The sequence below is a fragment of the Anser cygnoides genome, chromosome 5 (assembly GCF_040182565.1).
Source record: "Anser cygnoides isolate HZ-2024a breed goose chromosome 5, Taihu_goose_T2T_genome, whole genome shotgun sequence".
NCBI lineage: Eukaryota > Metazoa > Chordata > Aves > Anseriformes > Anatidae > Anser > Anser cygnoides.
Window position 1 is genome coordinate 54,139,728 of NC_089877.1, and position 20,724 is coordinate 54,160,451.

The following is a 20,724-nucleotide window of genomic DNA, read 5'->3' on the forward strand; positions in this document are numbered from 1 at the left end:
CACCTCGCAACAATGCCGTGCTGTTAAGTTTCTATTTCTCAGCCTTTTATTTCTCACTTTCATGTCTAAAAATTTTATTTAAACTTACTGATGGAAACTGTCAATATCCCTTGGCTTAGGGAAGAGGGGAAGGCCTTTGTTGTAACGTGAGTGGGATGCAGGTTGGGACGCTGGCTTTGGTGTGGGTGTGTGGTGTCGCTGTGAAATGAATGTCTGAAATGGGCAAGGGGATCTCTGAGGAGAAGAGGTGGGTGTGGAAAAGGCATGGATGGGGGCATCGTGGGAGATCCTCAGAGATGCCCCTGATGCAGAAGGGATGTCTGTTGCTGGAGAGAGTTAGCCATCAGATTTAGAGGATGGTTGTTCGCACTTGAGATCACCACGATGTATCGAAAGTACACACCTGCTTCATCCTGTCCTGAAATTCACCCTTCAGTCTGACAAAGTGAAACCAGAACTATGACTCAAGTAAGAAAAAAAGTGGGTGTGAGGGCAGGTGGGGAGCCAGATCTCACTGTCCCTGGTCTCCCCCTCCTCTTACGAGTTTGCTAGCAAACCCAGGAGGGCAGGACTGCTGCTGCCTACGAGGCACTGTGCCAGCCCGGCCTGCCTGCAGTGCTGGGGTGAATAGAGAGGCAGAGGGCAAGTAGGTCCTGCACTCGTGGGCTGAGGTTGTCACGGGGAAACGGTACAAAGTGCTGTAACATAGTGAATCAAGATGTAGTCTGAGCCAAATACTGGGACCTTTTATGCTCTCTGTGTTTGTTTCTCCCACCTACCCACCACCGTCGTTCTCTTAAGAAGAGGAAAAAGCAATTCAAGTTTTAATTTGTATATGTTCAGGTGGGATGATCCAGTTATGCTGCAGTCATGTATCTACGAAGTAACAATAAAATTGTCATCTAGCTGTTGCGTTTTTCAAAATATGTTGAACGTTTTGTTATAGTCTCTACTGTGCCTAAAACAACACTTCTTATAAAAGAAATAAAAACACAGCACAACCTCTAGGAAATGTAAATGATGTGCTATGAATAGATAAATAATTCCTAAGCACTACTATGTGCTGAATAGCCTTTGTACCTTAGCAAGCTGCCAAATCTGCAGTGAAATCTGGTGGCTGAGTCACAGAGTCCTGTAGGTTGGAAAAGACCTCCAAGATCATCTAGTCCAAGCGTCAACCTAGCACTGCCAAGTCTGCCACTAAACCATATCCCTTAGCACCACATCTGCACATCTTCTGAATGCCTCCAGGGATGGTGACTCAACTACTGCCCTGGGCAGCCTCTTCCAGTGCCTCACAACCCTTTCAGTGAAGAAATTCTTACTGATATCCAACCTGAACCTCCCCTGGTGCCGCAAGAGGCCACTTCTCCTTGTCCTATTGCTTGCTGCTTGGGAGAGGAGACCAATACCCTGCTACAACCTCCTTTAAAGTAGTTGAAGACAGCAGTAAGGTCTCCCCTGAGCCTCCTTTCTCTAGGCTAAGAAAAATTAGATATTTGGGGTTTGACAATACACCTGGCTCTAGACATGGAAAGCAAGATCTTCCAGCCCTGTTTGTGGGAATGGATGAAGAGATTGTTACGCTGGAGGGGATTCAATCACAGCGTCTCAATGAAATTGGAGGGCAGATTTTCACTACAGAGTAATGCTCGTGAAAAGCCACCTCGGCCTTCTGTAATCCCTTCATATTCCTCTTTAAAAGCAAAGCTGCCTTTCTGTTTCAGAACAAGTTGTTGAAAGTAGAACATGACACAACTGCTGGGCTTGGTGGAAAAGACAAAATGAATTTTTATAATGGAAGGAACACTGTAGTAGTTTCTACCAACACTGAGACAAAAGAACACAGACATAACTCTGTCTCTCTGGCTTCTGAGTGTGTGGGTCTTTTTTTCCATGTTTGTTTCTAATTTAAAAATTGCAGGTGTCCTGTAGGTAATTAAAGGATGAAAGTATCTAAAAAAAAGTAACTCATGTTCTAATAGGGACATCTGTGTAAATCATGGTGTATCATAGGTGCTGCTTTCTATCATTTTGTATGTCATCAGAGCTGTTTCAGAACTGTAGCTCTATCAACCACAGTGGATATTTTAAAAAAATGTTTCCATATTATAACACCGATCTGTTACTGACTCAGAGGAGGAGAATTGTAGGGCCAGCTTTCAAACTGATGCTCACTCTATCTGCTTCAGTGAAATCACTCTGCTAGTCTCCACCTAGTCTGACCTGGGGTTATCTTTGTGAATTATGCATCAGAAGAACATTACTAGCATTTGAGAATTACGCTCTAAAATCAATATTCTGTTTTTTCTTAAACTCAAATTTAGTGGGATACTCCCAACATTTCTTTCCTTTGAAAATGTTAGTAGCTCTTAATTGTCAAGGAAATGCATCTGATTTTTTTTTCTCCCCTGGAAACATGGTTTCTTATCTCTTGTGGCCCACTTAATTTCTGTTCTTAGTGCAATGACATTCCTGAGGTTACGCCCAAGATGAATTTATCTCTGTGTATGCTAAGTTATTTATCCATGGAAATACAGGGGGAGTCAAAATCTGGCTGCTGCTGCGGCTGTGCACGTGCTAGAAAATCTGCTGGCAGCAAGGGCAGCACATGGTGAGAAGTTAGTTGCCCTGATTCTGTCTTTCCCAGGAAGTCAGGGAGATGGAGCCAGCCCCGAATCCCCTGAGCTGGCAGCGCTGACCGTGAGGCACGTTTGCAGCACGCAGCGCCCCTCGTAACGCTAGCCCCTCACCCACCTGGTTTTATGCACAGTATGTCAGTGGAAATGCAACTCTTCTAAATACACCTTTGCTGCTACACTAAATGCCATTTTTGCTATAATTTTTCTCCCTTTATGTAGCCCGATGTTGTACAAACCAGCCACGCCGATGCCGTGACCAGGCAAGCAGAGAACCGCTCCGCGTAGCTATAGGAACAGAAACGTGCGTGAGTGCCCCTGACACCCGTCTGCTAACTTGAGAGCTGCTCAAGGGGCACATCTTCACCCAGTGAGCTGATGAAAATTGCCTTCCTCTTTCTCTGCTTCCCTCAGCACTTGCTTGCTGTGGATTTTTTATATTTCTTCCTCCAGCAATGGTCTGCAACCTTGAATTGTACTAATAACACGCGTCAGATTGATGGGCATGCCGCGCGGGGTGGGTAGCAGGGGTGCCGTAGTGCAGCCAGCATCCTCCTCGTGGAGATTACAGCCATCAATTTCCATCTGCTGTGAGCATCTACGACATGATTCCTGGGTACGGGAACATCAGTCGGTTCCCAAGGCTGCGCAGATTTCCGTTTGGCAACCATCCCTCCACGCCCAGCATCAGTGCAATAAGGGCATCAGCAGCAGGTAATCTGATTCAGCTCCCTAACAGGAGGGCCTGAAATTACATATTTTCCTCTACCACGTTACATTGGTACCCACATCTGTACCTCTTGAGACTTTACGGATACCTTATAGTTTTCGGTCCAACAACACAATCTTGTCTTCTGTTGGCTAATCAAAAGTGTTATTATTCAGTATTTTCTTTATTCTTTAAAAAAAAAAAGTTTCAAACCTTAATGAAACTTGGCGTGAGCCAAGCCTGGAATTCCAGGAGGACAACGCAAGGAGCTGATGATCCCTTCGCAGAGCAGTAGGCTCACGACCTCTGCAGCTGTGAAGCAACATCTCTTCTTGGCACAGCAAGCTCAGCAGCACGTACAAAATTTACTGCTGGTCTTGGAGGCCTCCTGAAAACCTGGCCTATGCCTTGTTCTCACCCCTCCACTCCCTGCTGCCACCCTGCACCCTGTCTGGTGGCACCAGTCCCTTCCGCACAGTCCCACGTGCTGGTGGCTCTGCTCCGGCAGGTGACAGTCCTGGCCCAGCCCTGCTAGTGGCTGTGGGGGTGTTATTGTTCACAGGGAAGGGGGAGCCCCTGGATGAAGCAGCTGGGGCTGTGGAGTTGAGGCTGATACCCCACAGGCTGCAAACCCATCCGTGGGGCAGCAGTAACCCGGCAGCGTGGAGGTGAACCTTGCAAGGCCTCTGCGAGCACTCATTCCCAGGATGTTTCTAAACAGCCTCGGTGCTTACTCCAGAAACCACGACTGTAACATTTGGAAGAAGAAGAAAGGCTTAATGAAACCAAATGTGTTTGTTAACAGTAATTCGCAGCAGGCCCCGTGGCTGAGAGTGCCAGCTGCCGTGGTCTTCAACGCCTGCATTCAGCCACGCTAAAAGCAGCAGCAGCATTGGCTCTGGAGGAGCCTCCTGCTCCCTCCTATTGTCTGGAGAAATAAATCGCTTATAGTAGTGCCTGGAAACCACGTGCCAGTCGCACGATTAGCAGATGAAGAGGAGAGGGAGTACAAATGCGTACAATGAATTTACAAAACGCTCTCACTCGGATAGTGAAGTCATTTGGGGCTCCTGTCAATAAAGGGCTGGCTCCTCCCTGTTCCCCCAGGTGGAGGTTTTCTGCAGAGTGGAGGTTTGTCCCTGCAGGGACTGAGCAAAGCACCATCGCATCAGATGCTGACTTACAGCACTTGGCTTGTGCAAGTGCCAGCAGCAATACTGGGAAATAGCAGTCATTTTGTTTTACCTGATACGTTCTGGTTCCACCGGGGTTGCAAGTGTTCTAGGACAAATATAGCTTGTTTCTTTGGTAGCTCTGAGCCTGCCGTGACACAGCTGCCTTCCTGCTGGCGCTGTGTGTGACAGAAAGGCAGAGGCATCCTCTGTGCTACGGCAGATCTGACTGGTGAAGTGTGCGTGGTGAGTTTTGGATTTTGAATGCCATTGTAATGTGGTCTAAATCAGAATCATTTAGGTTGGAGAAGACCTTCAAGATCACCAAGGCCATCCATCAAGCTGACCTACTGAGTCCCATCGCTAAACCATGTCCCCATATCTACAAGTCTCCTAAATACCTCTGGGCGTGGGGACTCCACCCTTCCCTGGGCAGCCTCTTCCAGTGCTTGGCCACCCTCTTCCTAACATCCAAACAGAATATTCTTCCTAATAGCCAATCTAAACCTCCCCTGCTGCAACTTGAGACTGCTGGTTTTGTAAACCAAAGGGCAAGGATGAGGTGTTTTCACTTAAATGTCCTCGCTGAAGCGTGTGTGATGGCGTTACATGGGCCAACTCTGTCCTCTCCCAGGGTGCTCCTTGGAAATACTCAGGGAATGAGTTTACACCATCCTTAGTTTCTGTATTACAGTGTTCACTTGCAACCTTCCTCAAAAATCTTCTCTCTGTTGAAGCAAAACCCATTGTTGCTTTCAGCCCCTTCTCCAAAGACATGTCCTCAGTGTACCAGCAGACCTTTCTCTGCAAACAGGAGATGAGTGGCTCCTAGGACAGCAGTGGGAGCTTTGCATTTCTGGATTTGTCCTTCTTGGGTAGTTTCTTATGCAGGCCAGTAGCTGCCCTTTAATCCTGATGTAGCTACGTTGCTTAGCTCCCTCTCTCACGCAGTACTAACTGCAAACCATCCGCTGTGGCCCTGGTCTCGTTGTTCCACGTGTATTTCTACCTTTTCCTCTAATGTTCGTGGGAACTGCCTGTTGTGCCCCAGTTTATGCTCAAATGCTAATTTTTGGAGCAGAGAATTGTAGGGAATGGAAGGGTATGTCCTTGCAAAGTGCCAATGGAAATGAGAAAAAAACCTCCTATAAGATCAATGGATTTCTGTCAGTGTAAAACAAATTCGAATCGCCATCCTTCCTTTGCAGTCCTCCGTCTTTTTCCCCAAGGTATTTTAAACAGCAGAACTGCTGCTGGAAAGCATTGTCCTGGCGTGGAAATGGCTTTCTGTGGCTGCTTACAGTTACTCTGGAGATCGATAGGGTATCGCAGCACTTGGGCAGCAGAGGGAATGACACGGACTTAACTTTCCCTCCCTGCACGGATGTATTGTACCATGGCCCTGTTTCTTCCTTATAGCTGAGTGTAATTTCAGGCTTGATGTTTCATAGAATCAAGAAGTATTACTTGATCATTAACTAACAAGATACAGATTTTAGAGTACTGAACCAACCCAAACCCTTCCGTCTGCTTGGAGGGGTGTCTCCTGAGTGACACTACACTTGCAGGCTCACAGATCCCTTCACCATAACGTGTTTTAAGATTATCTCATTACCCTTCATATACATCTATCTGTGTGCTGTTTGGAGCTCCATATGGGTGGCAGATGAGCTTCACGTGCCTCCCCTCAGCAGTCTTCTCAGAGCAGTGCCGGCAAAGTGAGAAGCCATACAAAGGAAAGTGCTACAGTCTGAAAAAACGGGGAAACAGATTAAAACCATCAGCAAAGGAACAGGAGGTGTTTGCTGCTATGGGTAAGCGAAATAGACAGCACCGTGGTTTTGCATATTATCGTATTCTCTAATTCAGCTTAATGATTCAATTACCCACTCGCAGAAATTAATTACAAAGCAGGCTCGGGAAGTGCCCAGGATGGGTTGTGTCGAGCAGCCTGTGGTGGGATGTGATGAGTGGGGTTGAGCATCCTCCGGCGCTGGGCTTGCAGGGCTTCTTTCCTCGGGATGCCAGGGGTGGGAATGGAGAGCCTGGGTCTTGGACCGCAGTATGGCACCCTGTCACTGCTGTCCTTAACCTTCTGCTTTGCCTTGGGTAAAAGTGGGCTTGAGAACATCCCTTGGTGGGGAACAAATCTGAGAGGGGCCTGGAGCTAATTGAGGCAGAGCGTTAAGGGCTCTCAGTCGTTGTAGGGTACTTTGGAGCAGGGAAGAGAGGATTTACTGCAGGGATTTTGATCTGTAAAACATGAAGTGCCTGTCTGTAGCAATGGTGCAGTTCATCACGTCGTGGGAATATGATGGAATGGCTCAGAGTAAAATTAAAACTCACTTCGTGTGTTTATAAATGAAACGAGGTATCTGTTTTCATGCTTAGGTGAACTTGACACGTACAAATGTATGAACCACGGTCTCTGGTGATTATTATTTTTTTAATAATAAATGAAAAACCCAGAGAGAGTATAAACTGCTTGTATTTCTTCATGGCAAAACTAGATTACATACAGTCTGGAAGGAAATACCATGCCCGGCAGAATAAAACTGAAAAATTGTCTGTTAATCTTTCAGCATTAGCACTGACTGAGGTTGGCTTTTTAATTTTTTTTATTTTTCTGATTTGAGGTTTATTTCTTGTTATCTGTAAGAGGAGCTAAGCATTGCATTGATCATTTGAATATTTCGAGGCTGTATCGTGCACCGCCACGAGTGCTGTGATCTTTAGAGGCACTGACAGCTTTCCCTCTGGCTGTTAGCATGTCTGCTTTGTGCAACACAAATGTCAGCATCGCTGCCCCTCTAATTAGAGCACTGGGTCAAACAGCCGCTTTGTCTGTAGAGGAACCTGGGCCATTAGCCGTGTGAAGTAGTAGTCCTTTTGTTAGACTTGATTTATTTGTTCAAGTTTGTTTTATCCTCTGACAGCCTACAAATACTGATTTTCAGAGTGGGATATTTTTGCCAGCTGCGCAAAGGGAAATACAAATACAGCCCGTTCAGCCCTCTGCCTGTGCTGCAAACACAAACCTCCCCCAAATGTATGTTCCCAGACACAGGTTACATGATAATAGTGTTGTAAGCTGTAGAAGCTTATGAAGGTAGAGAAATGTAGTGCTGTCCCTTAGAGCCATTTTCTGTTAGCTGATGCAAGACGGAATTGCCATCATCTTCCTCATTTGTATACTCTACTGAAGGCACCAGTTTGGTTTTGCCTTTTCTGATTTGTTTTTAAGTAGAATTTAGCATAATTTCCATAATGCTAAATCTTCCATTTAAGACCAAGAAACTAGTGGTGCCCGTCTTGAATGTCTGAAAGATGTGATTGCTATTTACAGTTCATCCCGTTTGTTTTTCTGACAATGTCTTTGATTGCCTCTCTCAGTGCCCTACACATCTTGCTAACTGCAGTTGCCTGTGCCATTATGGAAATTGACCGAAAGTTATTTTAACTAGACATTGGTGTTAGCATGTGAGTGTTTTTGATTTCTGTCATTTTGGGTTTTGGTTGGTAAGTAGTTGGTGAGTCTTTGGTGGAAATTCTCCGATTTCAGAGCTGCGGGGTTTTTCCTCAGGGTGAGTAATAGTCAAGTGAGCTAACCCAGGCAGGAGCTACTGGGTGCTCTTTAACCTCACTAGCTGTTCCCATGGAAGGAGAGGGCCAGCAGTCAACAGGGGGTCCCAACCATGTTTCTTCTGAAAAGAAAAGCACTTTGGGGAACAGTGCCTGGGACAGACTGACAGTGCATGGCTTGGGTCTGGGTTCTGTGTTTTATGCTCTCGTTAGTCTTTCGCATAACGAGAAAGCCTTCGGCTTCCTTTGGCTTCCTTTCTCCTGTCCCTTCTCCCCTTCCCTACAATAACATGTGCCGCCACATAGGTCAGGGTGGGTGCAGGTAGCTTCTTGCAGATGATACGCTCGTTCACCTGTACCCTGCAGCAAACCTGAAGCACGTGGAGAGCACAAAGGCTAATAATTTGTCATCCCTCCTTTAACCTGTCCTGGGCCATGTGCTTTGTCTCTCCCAGGGTTATCTGGGAAGGGAATCCAGATCCTGAACACCCCAGCAAGATGCTGAAAGATGTTCTTTTTTATTTTTTTATTTTTTATTTTTTTTTTACTAGTGGGGAAAAGCTCCTCACAGTTTACATGTGCTGGCCCTGGGGAGCTGAAGGTCCTGCAGAGGGGAAGTTTCCCGTTTGTTGGAGGAGCTATGCTTTACTGCCATGTTTGGATTTGTTGTTTTTTTTTTAATGTTTGCTCAGTGACTGTCATTCTACAGAAAATTAAAGCTGTTTATTCCCCCATACAGAAGCTGGATTTGCAGATTTATGCTGCCCTTCTCTGAAGAGACAGCGCTGCTTCTGCCAAATTAGCTGCAGCTGATCTGTGACCTGCAGGCTGCTCTTCGGTAGGCTGGCATTAAACCATGCGACACACTTCCAGCATAAACATTGCTCCTATGCAGAAGTTCAGACTTATGAGAATATCAAGTGCCAAGTCTCCCTTGGATTTTTTTAGAAATCCCAGTCTTGCCGCTAAAAAAATGGAACAACAACTGAATTGGGCTTAATTTATGTTTCTTACTGCAATACAGGTCTATCTATTGATGCCTATTTCACTTCCTACTGAATATAAGTGGAAGAAATAAGGTTTATTATTTCGTTATTTTTTCACAATAAGAATATCCTTTCATGTGCACACAAATACAGTAAATGAAAGGAATAAAATAATTTTTGGCTGCCGTGTGTAAGGCTTACATGAAGGACATACCTTACATGAAGGATGTGCAAGAGTATAGCCAGTTTCTTAGTTTGCATAAATATTTTTGTTCATATTGTCTTGGTTACAAGGAAAGCCCATGGGCTGCTTTGGCTCTTGATCAAGTGATGCTCCTTGTGCCCAGCTGAGTTGGCCGGTACGTTTAGGATTGAGCTGGGGAGCTGCGCTGTTCCGGGAACATCAGTCTCTGCAGCTCACACTGAAGTTAGCAGTGCTGCCCAGTGGGCTGGACCCTGGTTATTTGCTGGTGCCCCTCACGGCAGCCTCTGCTTGCAGCGCAGGCTCTCACAGTGCTCCACGCAGTGCATCTCAGGGCACACCTCGCTGCACAGCGTTACCTTCGTTATAATGAGCTGGGTGCTCGTTAGAGCGTCACGGTTATAAACAGCCACAGTTTTGCTTGAGGAACACTGATACTTGTCTGGTACCTGGAAACTAGCCTTACCTCAAGGCACATTATGTCAAAATAATAGTGATGGTGCTTATTTGTGACATCTGAAGGGGATGAAATAATTGTGAATGTTTATTAATATATAGATGAAGAAAATGAAGGAAAATCTAGATCTACAATCCTCCCCTCGTATTCCTACTGCTCAGACATCCCCGTTTGCTTGGCTCTCTGGTGTCATGGCCCATACGGGGGGACTCCCCCCAGGTCCCACGTGCTGTGTGTGTGCACGTACCGCTGCGTGAGCCTTATTTTGCTGTTGTCAGAGGGGTTTCTATGAAACACTTCCGTGCCTTGAGAACCCGAAGTCAGAGCTGGGCAGCAGTGAGCCTGATAGTGTGCAGCGGTGTGGATGAGGATCAGCGGTACCTGCCTCAGATGTACCACAGACCAGGAGGGGGCTACAGAGAAGCCAAGACATAGAAAACATCATGTATCAGCAGGCTTTATTCTTGTTTTCATTTTTAAAATGGTGTGAATGTAGTCTAAGTGGCAGTGAAAGCGAGAGACGGAGCAATGAGGCACATGGCACACCAGTCAATAGCTGTTGTTTTTTTTCTGTTTTCCTTTCATTGTGAGGGAGCAAGGAGGAGTTGTTTAAATGCCCATGAAACCAACTTTTCTTTCTCTGTCTTTGTAATAATATTCCTGGAATGTGTTCTTTGGTCACTAAGTGACCAGCAGCGCTGTGCAGGTGACAGGAGAGCAGAAGGCACTGAAGGCAGTAGAGGTGGCACAGTGGCATTCGGAAATTCCCTGTAGTCCTGAGGAGCCAAACGCCTCCATCCAGAAAAGGCACGGGGCAGGGATGGGAAACAAGAAAACCATAAAGAGTCCACGAGCTGTGTAACACCAGGCTGGAAGCTGGAAACCGTTCCCTGCCCAGGCTGTAAAATCCTCAGTGAGCAGGGGAGTTTTGTTTTCACTCATCACGTATTTCACAGGAGCGCTCCCCAAATCCACGGTCTGATGTCCAGCTGTGGTTGCATTATTAAGTAAATAAGGACCATTGTCTGGGTGTTGGAGGCCAGTCATCCCGAGCAGAAAGAGATGAGACAGGCAAGAAAAGCAGAAATATTGCAGAGAAAAGGCTCATGGCAAGAATGCAGACAGCACTTAGAGAAAGGGTTCTTTGAAACTAATGCTCCCTAACCCAGATCCTCCGCCTGTCACGGGCACGCAGGCTGGATCTGAAAGGGGTCCTGGAGGGCAGTGTTTTATCCATTAAGCTGTAACTGCCTAACCTGAACACGCAGCCCAGGAGACGACTCAGGGCCCCACCTGATCTGCATGCTGTGTGCACTCGGGGGAGCTGGTTTCAGCCGAGCAAACAGCGCCGTGACGCTGCCCAGCTGGGCACGCACCGACTGGGAGGTCACCGAGAGACCCTGCTGCGAGATCACCGCGGCTCCTGCCGGGGTCTGCGCTCGGGGAGCTTCAGAAGTCTTTTTTTTTCACTTAACAAATTAATCATAATAGAGCTTTGGGTGCTGATTTCCCCATCCCTCTTGGGGTTGGGATGATGACTGCTGCACCTCGACGAGGAATGTGCCTTTTGATCCCACCCGTGGCTGGTAGCAGAGAGGCTGGGCTGCCTTCCCGACCTCTGCCACGGGGAAGCCGTGGTGCAGGCGGCACCTCGCTGCAGCCCAGGGACCCCCGGCCACCTCCTCTGAGCCCTCCTGAAGGTGTTACCTGGGGAGGTGGTGGGGCTTTGGGGATCAGTCGTGCTCCAAGAGGCCCTACCAGCAAAGCAAAGTACTGCTGTAACTCTCCTCATTCTCTGCCTTCACCTCTCCTTTCTGCAGCTGGTTGACTTGTGAGTGATTTTCAGTTCTCCTTTTTAGTGTTTTTTTTTCTTTTTTCTCAAAACACTGTGTCAGTTATGCAAAGGAACAGCTCTAAACATTTCCGTGCTGCTATAATAAAAGCAGCGTGTTATTGTGAAAGGCACATCTCAACATCACGGGCTGGGTAACACCCCCGTCCCTATAATGGCTCAAGGGCTAAACTTTTATCTTTAACTCTGAGTGGGAGAGGTTATCTTCTGACAAGTCTGTCTGAAGTGCTGACAAACAAGCTATGTGTTTCAGGCAGTAAAAAATACCAGAGACCTATAAAGTTATACTTTTGAAATAAGCCTGTAATTCCTGGTAGGAAGGAGGGGACAAGGCAGGCAATGTAGGAGCTATAAGGAACTTACACCCTGCCTGTAACTCTGCTGCCATTTACACAGTGTGGATTTGAAGTCAAAGGAATTTATATGGTCTTCTTTACAGCTCAGCACCACAGAGTAGCTGAGTCTTTCATTTCTCATGGCTATTCAGAGGTGATTTTGGTTTTTTATTCTTCTTAATCAAAGTTAACTTGGGGAAGACTCATTTCATCCCCCTTCTTTTTAAATCATGATAATTTTCCACATTGGCAGAAGGACTTTTAAATTCCTAGTGTGCAATTTTGGAAATTTAACTGAAAATTGCTTTGCCTTAGGTCCTTGATTATTTTTTTCCTCAGCAATTTTCCGGTCATGATGCATTTCACTCTGCTGGACACTGTAGCTCAGTAGAAATAAGGGATGCTGCTTCACCAAACTGTGGCATTTTGCTGGACCCGTTGCCTCTGGGCCTCAGGTATAGGGTCTGTGTTCATTGCCCTAGAAGATGACAAATGTCTCCCAAGTAGGGTGTGGGCACCCAAGGGGCTGCACAAGACAATCCACCAGGGTATGGGAAGGAAATATTAGACCTTTGGTAGTACATGTATGTAGTTTATAAATAAATACATATTGGTGATGCGTGCTCAGAAATTTTTAGTGATAGAGGTGTGCATTCGAAAATGTTTGCAGATCACTAACCCAGTGACTTTTTAGCTCAACTTGTAAGAACTGCGGAAGGATCTTGGTCAACTCTGATTTGTAAAAGTTGTCACAAGCCACAGGAACTTCTTCCCTGCGTTGTGAACGCAGGTAATTTCATGACAGCTCCAAAGACTGCAAGATTGATGATGATCCTTCATGGTCCAAATGCATCCTTTATGATAGCTTTCCAACCTTTTTGTGCCTTCAGGTTCTGTTGTTACCCAGGATTGCTTTCATAAGATTTAATGAAATCAGCAACAGGGTACGTGTAGCCAAAATGCTTAAATTTCCTGCCTGAAGTGCTTTTGCTAAAAGGTTGGTCCTGGGTACTATTACATATAAACATCCATGGTGAAATGAGGTAAGGGTGGGTTTTGGGGAAGAAGGGTACAAATCATGGGTAAACAGGAATACTTCTGCCGTTACTAGAAGTAGTCCCTGATGTCCTCTTTGGTGTCTTGTGCTTTGCAAACAACGTGCAGCTTTGATTTAGAAAAACAGATAGTCATCTTGCAAAATCCCAAACATCGCATGCAAAGAAGTCTGGGGAGCAAATGTGCTCGGGGATCCTGTTTCAGTTTTGGCACTCATCAAATATTTTTATCTGCCAGGCAATGGCGACAAATCTGGGCCAAGAAATAATGGAAGGAGGGAAGGGCTTGTGGGGAGGGCTGCCAGGATCATTTTTGTTTTTGTCAAGTACCGTCAGTAGTTTTGGACAAGGGATTTGCTTATAGCACATCTCCATTTGCTATCTCTCCTTGTGTTTTTTACTAAAAATAATCTGAAAATGGCTCTTATTGTGAAATTTAGAAAAAAAAAACAACAAACACATCTGATTCCAGCGTGTAAATGTGAGTACAGCTTACTTACACTGGGTGTTGGTTTACACCCACCTCGAAGATGGCTGTACGTTTCCCAGGAAGGAAAGCTACAAATGATCAGGTAATGCGCACTGTTCCTCTAAATGAAGATCATTAGTCTAAATACACACCATGACTCAGTTTGACAGACTTTGTGCCCAGGTGTAATCTGTCATTCTTCCTAGCTGAAGCACATCCAAAAACACTGAGGCCACTTTCACTGCCCATCAGTATCAGGGTGAGCATTGGATTAAGGTGAGACTTCATCAGTCCAGTAGCGTTTACCTTGTTTTACTGCTTGACCAGTGACACAGATGATAAAAAGGATGTTTCTGCTTCAGCTGAAATTGCTAACGGGAGTTTTTCCATCAGCTCCGGGAAGGATGGAGCAGGTATCAAGTCATGCAAAACTAGCTCAGTGTACTGTTAAATAAGGGATTATTGTAAGAGCTACTGTAAGAGATGCAAAAGGTGGGAGGAATATGGATGCTCTGCTGTTGTTACAGTAGAGAGCTTCCCTGTGCCTCTGCTCTGCAGTGCTTTACGTAGCAATGAAAGATTTGGTGGGCTGACGTGACGATGCTGCGTGTGCCCATTCCTCACCTTCAGGACTTCTCCTGCAAGGTGAAGTTTCCCCATGTTCAACGTGCCCTATTCTGAGAAGCACAAATACCTCAGCAAATGCCACTGGAGCACATCCTTCTTCCCTAGGCAGTAGGGAGCACCAGCTCCTGCAGCCACCCTGCAAAGCACAGCCCTTGCTGTGCTGTTGTGCTTTTGGCCTGGCTTTAAGGGGCAGTGTTGGTGGTTTAAAAAGTGCTTTCCCAATGCACATCAAATGTTCTTGGTCTGGCAAGACAACCGTCAGGCAGGCACAGGGTTTCAGAGAACTGCAAGCAATAAAAATAGAGTTAAATGCCATTTCTGATCACTTTTTGTCTACTTCTTCAGTCTCTTAACCAGAAGGCAGCTGTTTTGCCGTGCCTCCTCTGCACTCCAGTGTCCCTTATCTTCACGCCTGCTAGGCTGGATCTCACAAAACCACGTGCCTCTAAAACACCTCCGATAAAAGTGCTTCCACTGCGTTGTGGTGCCAACAACACACTATAGGGCCGCCTCACGGTGCACATATCTTATCTGCGCAGTGAGACGTGGTGTTCGAGGTACGTGGCTTCGTGGTGAATAGCACTGAGAAGCAAAGAAGGTTAGTGCTAGAAAGGAGCAAATGCAGATTTTGAGCAAGAAGCTACTCATCTCTTTGAGACAATTGTAAAGCTGGTATTTTCTGTTTCAAATCCCAAACCCAGGAACTTATGTGACTTCCCCATGGATTAGGAGCTATGAAAAATAATGCATGTAGTTCACTTGACTGCTGATTACAGCTGCTGAAAACACTTGTAATTAACCTGCTTACTAAAGTAAAAGGAAGAATGCAAGCTGAAAGTGAAAACACATCTGCTGTGGAGCCAATGTTGGGAGATAACATAAGCTTGGTGACATAAATAAGAGAATGTTTTTCAACTGACACCTTGAGTAAGTTTACATAGACATTCAGACCATTGCTAATGGCTCTTTAGAGCAAGGCCATTGCTTTGCTTTAACATAAAAATGTTATGTGTAAAAGCTGAGTACACCTCCTGAGATCTGCAGGACAGAACAGGGTTTAAAATCATCTATGCTCTTCAATTCCCAGGCTCCGCTTGGAAAAGGCAGGAGATGCTGGGCCTCGCGTGAGGCTGCTGATGGGAGCGGGGACTTTGTTGCTGGAGCAGCTCTGGCTGGCGTGGCGGGCTGTAAGCGTGGAGCTGCCCCATGCCTGCAGCGGGGAGATGCCCATGCTGGTGGCTGCAGGGAGGTTACTGACCTGGGAGGGGTAAAAGACACGGTCCTCTGCACCACTGGCAGGCATGAAACAACGTAGAAATGTTTGTCTAATAAGGACTGTAAAATGTCCCAGGCACTCAGGACTCTTAAGTACTTTCATACTTTAATGGAATTTTTTTTTTCTGCCAAACTTTGATCATATTAAATAAATTTCTCATGATATCATAACGCTCCATTTGTTATAAATGTGCTGATTTGCGGATGTGCAATTAGCTGACTCAAGCAAAAAAGCACTATAGATATCCTGTGTGTGAAGTGGCAGTTTATTTCTCTCCATCTGGTCTATAACTTGTTCCATGCTGCTTAACGTGGGGTCTGGGCGTACTGCCCATTGCTCATCGCCGTTTATAGAGAAGAAAATTGAAGGCAGCCACAGAGTTAATTCTTTGCAATGTGGTTATTTTGTTCATGCAATACCTAAGGTGTTCTCATCAGGCAAATTAGGAAGTCCCCTTGTGAGCAGGTGAGTCCTGACTGTTCCCTCTGCAGAGGAGGAGATGAAATTATCTTAGAAAAGGGCACTGTGTGACTGAGTCAGGGTCATCCCAGAAAGAAAAAATATGGGTCCCCATACCTCACATGACTAAGGTCCTTTAAGAGATCGGATATGTGTTGTTGGTTTTTGTTGCCCTTCCCTTCCCTTCCCTTCCCTTCCCTTCCCTTCCCTTCCCTTCCCTTCCCTTCCCTTCCCTTCCCTTCCCTTCCCTTCCCTTCCCTTCCCTTCCCTTCCCTTCCCTTCCCTTCCCTTCCCTTCCCTTCCCTTCCCTTCCCTTCCCTTCCCTTCCCTTCCCTTCCCTTCCCTTCCCTTCCCTTCCCTTCCCTTCCCTTCCCTTCCCTTCCCTTCCCTTCCCTTCCCTTCCCTTCCCTTCCCTTCCCTTCCCTTCCCTTCCCTTCCCTTCCCTTCCCTTCCCTTCCCTTCCCTTCCCTTCCCTTCCCTTCCCTTCCCTTCCCTTCCCTTCCCTTCCCTTCCCTTCCCTTGTTTATTTATCACTGCTTGGATGGATCTTTATCAAGGGCTAGGTCTTGTCCCTTCTGAGTCCATGGCCAAACTTCCTTGGCCTCAGTGATGGGATTACATCCTAAGCTAGTAGTCTTGAGAAGACTTTCATTCATAAAAAATGCTCAGTGCACTAATAAGTGTTTCGCTGTCAGAATAGAAGTTAGCACCTTACTTCATTGCACATTTTTTACCCCTGTAATACAAAATAAGTATCTTCTACTCTCTTTAGTATCTCTTCTGGCTCTTCAAAATGAGTGAAGAGTGTGAAAATAGAGGTTTTAGAGATTAATAGCATTTGTTAACATACAGGGTTAAACTTTTTGAGGACAAAGATTTTTTTTTGTCTCATCAGCACGTTTAGCAGTTGCAAATCCCAGTGTGTGAGGAAATGTCGCATTCAAAAACTATTAGCAGCTGTAAAATTAGTTTTGCAAATCTGAGTGTATTGCTGCATATTTTATCTGCTGCTATTTATCATTTCTACATATATTCATGCAATTTTCTTGTAGTTTATGAAATTTGGGCGTGTGGTTTCAGCGTGAGCTTTCAGATTTCTTAATGATGAACTTATTAAATGAAATGGCATTGCCATATGCAACTTCTGATTTTTTTGCATGATAATGAGCTGCCTTATTGGAGTAACACTGAATTAAAAACAAGAGATATATATGTACGAAGAGTTCTTTGGAAGGTGTGATGTATGTGTTTATTAAGAACAAATATTTTCATCATGTCTGCCTTCAAATAGCTTTTAGATGGTTATGACTGTAATAGGCTTTCTCGAGTATACAGCCAAGCGTAGTATATCCCACGGTGCGTCTTCTTTTCATTCTTAAAAAATGAGCTGGGTTTTTCGTTTGGCTGTGAGTCATTTTGAGGCAGAGACACTCACCTTTCTGTGTGCAGACTGCAGCTCCAAGAACTGAAAACGCATAACGTTACTGTCACATGCCACTGCGTTTGGTAACGGAGCTCTCCAGAAGGAAGCGCGCGCGGTATTTAGCCATCTTCGGCATATGAAAGCCAGCAGACGTGCCGCTCGAAAGCCTATGGGAATATTCACATCACTGCAGCTAAAGCCTTGCTTCTGTGTTCAGGAATCCTCTTCTTCTCACCCAGATCTCAACACATGACTGAAATAATCTGTTTATCCAGCATCCAGTCCTTCGTGAGGACCAGATGGAAATCAGCTACTGGGTCCTATTTGCCATTCCTATTTGCCGTCCCAAAGCGCTGTTCCCTCCTAAGCACTCTTTCTAGTCCGAGGCATTTTAGCAATGCAGACGGGTGATTAGAGGCACTTCTGCTGGAATGCATGCTGTAGTGCTTGGTGAAATTAATTTGGCTTATGACAGGGCACTGAGGGGCAGAGCTGGGCTTTGTCCGGCTCGCGGTCATTGTCTCCTGGCGTGACTTTGGAGCTGTCCCGCAGTGCCCTGCTCCTGGCTGTGCTTTGGGCACGCTCAGCGCCAGCAGAAGCTGGGGGACGCAAGGGTGGGGAGGGCTGGGAGTTTCCAGGTGTGCTCAGTGATGCTCGTGGTCAGGACAACCAAATCTTTGAAAGCAGATTATTCTAGGTCAGGAGCTAGCTGATGTTATTGTATTGCCTGCAATTTCCACTTGGTTCAGCAGGATAACTATTCTGACAACTAAATGCTGTCTTCTTCCCCAAAAATCAGTGACTGCATCTATCCCAGACACATTAAAGAGAAATAAAAATGCTGCTCAGAGCTTTCCTTGGTCTGTCATCCTGCACCCATCTGCCTAGTAGAACGGAGCAAGCATGGCCAGTCTGGGCAATTGAATTAGCAGTTTGAGGCCATAATTTATTTGGAGATGCATCTTTTAGGTTGTGTCAGAATCACAGAGCCACGGAATGGCTGAGGTTGGCAGGGCCTTGTGGAGGGCACCTGGTCTGACCCCTGCTCAAGCAGGGCCACCCAGAGCAGGCTGCCCAGGACCACGTCCAGATGGCTTTTGGAGGTCTCCAAGGAGGAGACTGCACAACCTACTCAGTCAGCCCGTGCCAGTGCTCCGTCACCTGCACAGTAAAGTGCTTCCTAGTGTTTAGATGTGTTCCAGTTTGAGCCCACAGCCTCAGTTCCTTCACTGAAGAGCCTGGCTCTGTCCTCTTTGCACCCTCCCAATGTATTTATATGCATGGATAAGATCTCCCCCAGCCTCCTCTTCTCCAGGCTGACCACCCGCAGCTCCCTCAGCCTGCCCTCGCAGGAGAGGTGCTCCAGTCCCTTCAGCATCTTGGCAGCCCTCCATTGGACTCTGTCCAGTATGCCCAGGTCTCTCTTAACCTGCCGGCAGTACATTGCCTCACGCAGCCTTCTTAGCGGCAAGGGCGCGTCACTGACTCACGTTCATCTCGGTGCCAGCCAGGACCCCTGGGTCCTCTCTGCAGAGCTGCTCTCCAGCTGGGTGGCCCAGCACGTCCTGGTGCCTGGGGTTGTTCCTCCCCAGGTGCAGGGCGCTCGGCTTCTCCTTGTTGGACTTCATGAGGTTCCTGTCATTCTTTTCTAATTCACGCAGTAAAGTACTGTTTACACAAACTCAGCAATAATAGTCTAAGCAATGTATGAGCTGTACAGAAAAAGTGCCAATTGACTCCAAGTAAAGCCAAGTTTTAAATTGATGAAAAGCAGGAGTTTTCGAATGGGACAGAAGTGCTCAGAAACCTCAGTGCTCAGATCTCAAAGGAGAAAGGCAAAGTATCAGGTAAATGGCAGCCAAATTGAAATCTCAGTGAAAGTGATAATGTTTTGTTAAGCAGAAAAAGACAGAGAAGAGAAAAGAGAAAAGAGAAACGAGAGGAGAGAGAGGAGAGGAGAGGAGAGGAGAGGAGAGGAGAGGAGAGGAGAGGAGAGGAGAGGAGAGGAGAGGAGGAGAGGAGAGGAGAGGAGAGGAGAGGAGAGGAGAGGAGAGGAGAGGAGAGGAGAACCACAAAACAAAAACAGCTGTAAAAAGCTCTTCTTGTATGTCAGTGATAACTCTTTCTTGTTGGGTTGCAACCCTCCCCTTCAGCTGAAAACCACCCTGTCATACGGAGATTTACTTCAGAGGGATGTGAAGCTGCCTTTCAACAGGCAGTGCAATAGCCATGGTGAGACTGAGCACATTTTCACCCCTGTGTTTTAGCTGGGTGATGCCTCACCGGTAGTTTCCACATCTCTTCCAGGTGGACAATGAAAGCATCTTTTATAATGGGAAAGCAGTGAACATAAAAGCACTCAGCTCCTCTGCTCAGGCAGAACTGCACAGAAGCGTTTATGGTTCTGGTGGATCTTGCCCACAGATAGTTGAGCCTATCTGCTAGACCCCTCTGCTCCTGCTGTGTTAGGCAGGGATCGCAGGTTATTCACCCATGTGTGGCCCTCTGAAACTGCTGCCAGGACGTGAGGGATTTGTCGTCTCCTGGGGACCGGTCTCCTCGTGGCTCTGGAGGATCTGAGCTGCCAGCACATCGAGTAGCCCCACGGGAGAATTATTTTCTTGAGCAATCACAGAATCATAGAGTGTAGGTTAACAAGTGATACTGAGGTAAAGGACGGTGCTAATCCCCTTGTGAATGGCAATAACCAACTTCTGTCATAGCTGAAGAAATACTTTTCTTCTGGTGTCTTCTGGCTCACCCGTATCTCCTTTCTCTTCCTTTCTGTGTGCTCTCCAGGCAGGGGTGCTTGTGCTGACCTGGGCTAAGGAGGAGCAGTTGGGAGCCCTGAGTATCCAGTGTTCGTGTTCTGCAGTTGTTTGCCTTTTGTATTTGCATTGTGCGTGTTTGTGTAGTCACAGATAGCAGCTGACGTATTTACACACGGTAAGAGAGCGCGTGAGCCCGCTGACAAAAAGCAGAAGTTCATGTGGAAATGGGGAGAAAACCCCAGCCGCTTCTACCTGCAACAAGAACACCGCGGGGCCCGTCCAGCTCTCCCTGCCCTTTGCCTTGCACTCGTTCTCCCTCTGCTGTTAATCTGCTCAGGTCAGAACGCACCCATAGCCTGGGGCCACGCTGGGGAGGCTACAGAGTGTTTGCAGGGTGTCTGTTCACCAGTTTGCCAAAGCAAGGAATGGGGAGAAAAAGGAAGCCAAGAAGAAGGATCTGCCTCAAAGACCTGCCACCTCCGAGAGGCAGCCCATCAAAACCGCTGCAGGTTTACCCTAGGAGAGGTAGTGCTCAAGTATGAACTAGACTTCCCAGGACCTAAAATACTTTTATTTTTGCTGCAGAGCTGCAGAGCAGGTAAACCAGGGACTGCAGAGATAGCCAGGGGGGTGGAAGCTCCTGCAGGGCTGTCTTGCTGCAGACACATGCAAACACATATGTGGGCAGCTCCTGGCAGGATGGAGATAAA

At 46.6% G+C, this 20,724-nt stretch overlaps 1 protein-coding gene across 5 annotated transcripts in view; it reads left to right on the top strand.

Moving 5' to 3' along the window:
- Positions 1 to 20,724, top strand: part of EVL (Enah/Vasp-like) — a 146,492-nt gene that overhangs the window by 48,112 nt on the left and 77,656 nt on the right. The window lies entirely within an intron of this gene.